This window comes from Molossus molossus, unplaced genomic scaffold, assembly GCF_014108415.1.
Source record: "Molossus molossus isolate mMolMol1 unplaced genomic scaffold, mMolMol1.p scaffold_m16_p_10, whole genome shotgun sequence".
NCBI lineage: Eukaryota > Metazoa > Chordata > Mammalia > Chiroptera > Molossidae > Molossus > Molossus molossus.
This window is the reverse complement of record NW_023425345.1, coordinates 30,758,318-30,764,029: the sequence shown is the minus strand read 5'-3', so window position 1 is coordinate 30,764,029 and position 5,712 is coordinate 30,758,318. Positions and strand designations below refer to the sequence as shown.

Here is a 5,712-nt window from a genome sequence, read left to right as displayed (position 1 = left end):
ATGTTCATCAGGGATATTGGCCAGTAGTTTCTTTCTTCATAATGTCTTTTTCTGGTTTTGGAATTAGAATTATGCTGGCCTCATGAAACAAGTTAGGAAGTCTTCCTTCTTCTTGAATTTTTTGAAAGAGTTTGAGGATAATGGGTGTTAGTTCTTCCTTGAATGTTTGGTAAAACTCCCCGTGAAGCTGTCCAGGCCTGGGTTTTTGTTTGCTGGGAGAGTCTTGATTACATCTTCAATTTCCTTAGTTGTTATTGGTCTGTTCAAGTTTTCTATTTCTTCCTGGTCCAGTTTTGGGAGACTATTTGTTTCTAGAAATTTATCCATTTCATATAGATTGTCAAATTTGTTGCCATGTAATTGTTCATGGTATTTGTTAATGATCCTTTGTATTTCTGTGGTCAGTTGTTACTTCTCCTCTTTCATTTCTGATTTTGTGTATTTGGGTTCTTTCTCATTGTTTCTTGGTGAGTCTAGCTAAGGGTCCATCAATCTTGTTTATCTTTTCGAAAAACCAGCTCTTTGTTTCACTGATCCATTGAATTGTTTTTTTGGTCTCTATGTCATTTATTTCTGCTCTGATATTTACTATTTTCTTCCTTCTCCTTGCTCTGGGGTTTTCTTTTTGTTTGCTTTCTAGTTCTTTAAGTTGTGGGGTTAGATAGTCTATTAGAAATTTTTCTTGCTTCTTGAGTTAGGCCTGTAGTGCTGTGAACTTTCCCCCTCAGAACTGCTTTCACTGCATCCCATAGATTTTGTGACGTTGTATGTTCATTTTCATTGGTTTCCAGGAAGTTTTTAATATCTTCCTTGATCTCCATGGTAACCCACTCATTGTTTAATAACATGCTATTTAGCCTCCATGTTTTCAAATGTCTTTGCATGTTCTTATTGCAATTGATTTATAGTTTTATGTCATTTTGATCTGAGAAGATGCTTATTATGATTTCAATCTTCTTGAACTTGTAGAGACTTAGTTTGTGTCCCAGCATTTGCCTATCTTTGAGAATGTCCCATGTGCACTTGAGAAGAATGTGTATTCTGTAGTTTTGGGGTGTAATTCTCTGTAGATATCTATTAAATCCATTTGGTCTAGTGCTTCATTTAGAGGCTGTGTTTCCTTGTTAATTTTTTGTCTAGAGGATCTATCCAGTGCTGTCAGCAGGGTATTGAAGTCCCCTGCTATGATTGTATTGCTGTTGATTTCTCCTTTGAAATCCTCCAGATTTTTAATATATTTTGGTGCTCCTATATTGTGTGCATATATGTTTACCAAGGTTATATCTTCCTGTTGGATAGATCCTTTCAACATTGTATAGTGACCTTCTTTGTCTCTAGTTATGACCTCCATTTTGAAATCTATTTGATCAGATGTGAGTATTACTACCCAGCTTTTTTTCTTTCTGTTTGCTTGGAAGATTTTTTTCCATCCCTTCACTTTTAACCTATGTGAGTCTTTTGTTGTGAGGTGGGTCTCTTGTAAACAACATATAAAAAATATGGAGCACTTCACGAATTTGTGCGTCATCCTTGCACAGGGGCCATCTAATCTTCTCTGTGTCATTCCAGTTTTAGTCTATGTGCTACTTAATCGAGCACAGTATTTTCTGTCAAGAATCCTTCATGAGAATAGTGAAGATGAATTAGTCAGCTTTTCCAACCCACAAGTCAAAAAATACTTGTGAAACTCTGAAGTACTACACTTTTGGTTTGGGGGTTTTGTTGTTGATGTTGTTTTCAGGGGGGGTATGTATGTTTAGGGGTTGGAGGAGAACACTGGTCTTGGAGAGAAGCAGAATCTCTTGACTAAGTAGGTCACATGACTAGAGAGTAGTAGAATTGTACCTTGAGCCCTCATCTTCTCATTCCAAATCCTTTGTTGTTCTTCCAGTTTATGCTAAGCACCATTTCTCTGGGTATCTGAAAACTCCATTCTAGCACTGGGACAATGTGGCATAGAGCTAATGTGGTTTAAAGGCTTCAGGACCTTCCACCTGCCTCCACCACTTACTGGATGAGTGACCTTACGAAAGCATTTTTATCTCTCTGAACATCAATTTCTTCATCCTATAAAGGACACAGTAATCCCTGTCATGCCTACCTCAGAGGATTGTCAAGATACAAACACATGAAGTGTGTCAATGTGCCTTATGAACTGTAAAGAACTTATAAAATCAGGTACTCACTTTTGTTCTTACATCCGCACAAGGTGTTGCCTTGGGCAGGCACGGAGCCCGCACAGTCCTGGATATTTCCTATCTCTGCAATGGAAGCCACCGATCCTCAGCTCCAGTAATTTTTAGCACCTATAATGTGAAAGGCAGTAGAACCTGTGACTTTGTTAGCCACCAGCTACATAACAGGGAATCCCTATTCAAATTCAGTTTAAGATTAACCCAAGCTAAGAATTCAAGAGGATATTATGGGAAATGGAACAGCCTTTATCCATCTATAATTATGGAAGGCAAATTATTATATGCCCTGAAATTGGAAGGAAAATAGGGATGAAAAATATTCAGTTTTGGTATTCTTGGAGAAGCAACTGTGTACATAATTCAAAAGGAAAATAAATGTTACCGTTCCAAAATCATCATCTTCTGGAAAGAAAATTCAAGCTGTGTTTCTTCTTTCTAGCCAAGCTTGGAAACTGTCATTAAGTCTTCCTTGTGGGAAGTTAATGTAACAAAAAAACTACTGAAGGACTATTAAGAGCTAATACTTTCCTTAGAATCACTTAATTCTATAACATACAGATGGAATTCTTATTTTAACAGCCATGTAGAGAGTATTTAATACTTTAAATTTTTTCCCTAGCCATTTGGCAGCTCCTAGTTTACTACTCAGAAGAGGGAATAAAATATGACCGGTAATGCTGACAGTCAAAAAAGCAAAACTTTCTCCGTCACTTCTCCCTCACTACAATTTTACTGCTCATGTGGATTGACCTGCAGGGTTTAATGGCCAAGGAATTAATCAGAAATGTCTGTTCTGGTAGAAACACTGCTGCCATTGCTGTGGTTAGTGATTTCTTTTTAAACATAATTTTTAAAAGCTAAATTATCTTCAAGTAGTGAAAGGCTCTTTCTTGGTAGATTCCTCTTTGTTATTTGTACAAATTAGCTGCAATTTCAGAGAGAGTTGGCTGCCATTCTTCCATTATGTGGAGTAGGTAAATGATCCAAAGAGGTGCTTCATCCTTCTGAGTCCCGCCAAGTCATTTCTTCCAAACCTGAGACCACACACTAAGAGGGATATTGAGATTTCTTGGTTTTGAGACTAAGACAAATGACAAGTGCGCCAAGCAAAATAAGATGAAGTGACCATTTTTAGGCCAGTTCCTTGCTTAAAACCCTTTCGTAATACAATAACCATAAAGTTGTTTAATGCTCCCCAGACAGAGATCTGGCGTTTCCTATGAGAAGAAAATCACTTCAGACTGACAACTAAGGAGCATACATAGTTCAGCTAACCAGTCAGCATGAACAGAAAGTCAGTGACGACACAGGGACGCAGAAAACCAACTAAACTAGAACCTTAACAAACTATTCCAAAGAAGAGTCTATCATTAGGTTCAGCGTCTTCACAATCAATATGACTGGCACAAATTAGGCCCTCGATAATAATTGAGTAAATTGGGATGGAAAGTTTAGCCAGTCTGCAAAATCATCCAAGGATCATTTTCCTCTAAAAATTTAATTTTCGATTCCTAGCTTTTCAGTGCTAGAGAAAGCTATTCATAGTCCTAAATAGTAAAGTACAGGCTTCTGACACAGCCCATAATTGGGAAGGCCTGCTGAGCAGAACACCAATTTACATTGCTTCGAATGGCCCTCAGCATAGCAACATATACATCTAGAATTTAGATACATTCGAGTGATATTAAAACATCCCAGATATAAGAAATATCATATAGATTACTCAAAAAATACTTTTTTCATCTCCAGTTACTAAAATAAGCAAACCTGGGGAAAAATATAAAATCGCAAAATATATCCTTTCTGGGCCTCATTATCAGGAAACAAAGCAAAGAACTAGATAGTTGAATGCCCATAAAGTTTTTTGTTAGGACTCAGAGTTAAATCACACAGGAACTAGGGTTTTCTTTTTCTTTTTCAAAACAACCTTGCAGCCCTTTTCCACAGTGTGGTTTCAGGTGTGTTACTAATAACTTTTACTGTTCTTTCTGGATAAAGAACCATTATCTCCTCACCCTTTGATGTCTAGCACCTCCATTCAAGTCACTGAAAAAATGGGATTAATGAAAACAGATAGAACTCAAAATTAATGCCATCCTAAGAAGAAAGCAAATGAGAGCAATGAAGCAAGGATGAAACTTCCCACTTGAGGAGTATTGGGGAGAGTTTTATCCATAACAGAGAGTATCCAGTGTCATCTGGGGAGTGTGAGGTTTGTTTGTTTTTATAGCATGTGACGCTCAGTAGAGAACATCTGTAAACCAGCTTAATGTAGTGGTGACAGCTGCAACAATGCTAAAGCATTTTTATTCTGTAAAAAAATGGGTAGGGTCCCTGGCCAGTTTGGCTCAGCAGTTAGAGTGTAAACCCACAAACTGAAGGGTCTCAGGTTCGGTTTCCAGTCAAGGGCATATACCTGGGTTACAGGTTTGATCCCTGGCTCCAGTTGAGGTCATGCAGGAGACAACCAGTCAATGTGTCTCTCTCACATCAATGTTCATTCTCTCTCTCTCTCTCTCTCTCTCTCTCTACTTCCCCTCCAGTCTATCTAAAAATCAATGGAAAAATATCCTCAGGTGAGGATTAACAACAACAACAAAAAAGGGTGGGGATTAGAATTCCATTCATTCCTTTGTGACAGCAACTGAGACCTGAATTCAGAGCTTCTTTGGGCATACGTAGTATTTACATATCTTCATGATTTGCTAAATTTGCTTCCTTTTTAAAAAATGCCTTCAGTGCCCTGGCCGGTTTGGCTCAGCGGTTAGAGCGTCGGCCTGCGGTCCTGAGAGACCCGGGTTCGGTTCCCGCTAAGGGCACGTACCTCGGTTGCAGTTTGTCCCTGGCCCTGGTCGGTCATGCGGGTGGCAGCCACTCGATGTGTTCCTTTCACATCGATGTTTCTCTCTCTGTCTCTGTTCCTCTCTCTCCCTCCCACTCTACCTGAACAAAAAATGGAAAAATGTCCTCGGGTGAGGATAAAAAAAAAAAAAAAAATGTCTTCAGTGCCATAAGTAAGTCTAAATGCAGCATATACTAAACAGGAATACAGGTAAATTCAGCAACCAGTGTAGACCAGTGTAGGACATGCTGCTCTCTCCTAAACATGTTCTAAAGGAAAGGCAGTGATAAATACTGGGAATGTTATCATTTACTACAAGAAGGGGAGCAAAAAAGAAGTTTTAAAATCTGTTTTAAGATCCAACACTGAAATCTGCATATTAACGACTCCTAAATTTATGTCTCTAGTCTATTCATCTACCTGGACATACCTGATTATCTTCTTGCCCTGTCCCAGCCCAGCACCTCACCCCATTCATGACTTCTTGAGTCACCAATTGGTATGATAATTTCTGACATTGTTTATAAAGCAATAATTAATTTAGCCCTGGAAACTTGAATAAACTTAAGGGAGTTAGAATTAATAAGAAGAAGAAACCCTATGAGTTCTTAATCTTTATATATGTTAATTCTTTTAATCCTCGCAACCCCATGAAGTCCATCATTCATGTTTTTT

The 5,712-nt window shown here is 38.3% G+C and overlaps 1 non-coding gene across 1 annotated transcript; it reads right to left on the bottom strand.

The window, feature by feature from the left end:
* Positions 1-1,493: 1,493 nt before the first annotated feature.
* Positions 1,494-1,599, bottom strand: LOC118624786. Its single transcript, XR_004958457.1, has one exon. It is a non-coding gene; the product is annotated as a U6 spliceosomal RNA (small nuclear RNA).
* Between the last annotated feature and the right edge of the window lie 4,113 nt (positions 1,600-5,712).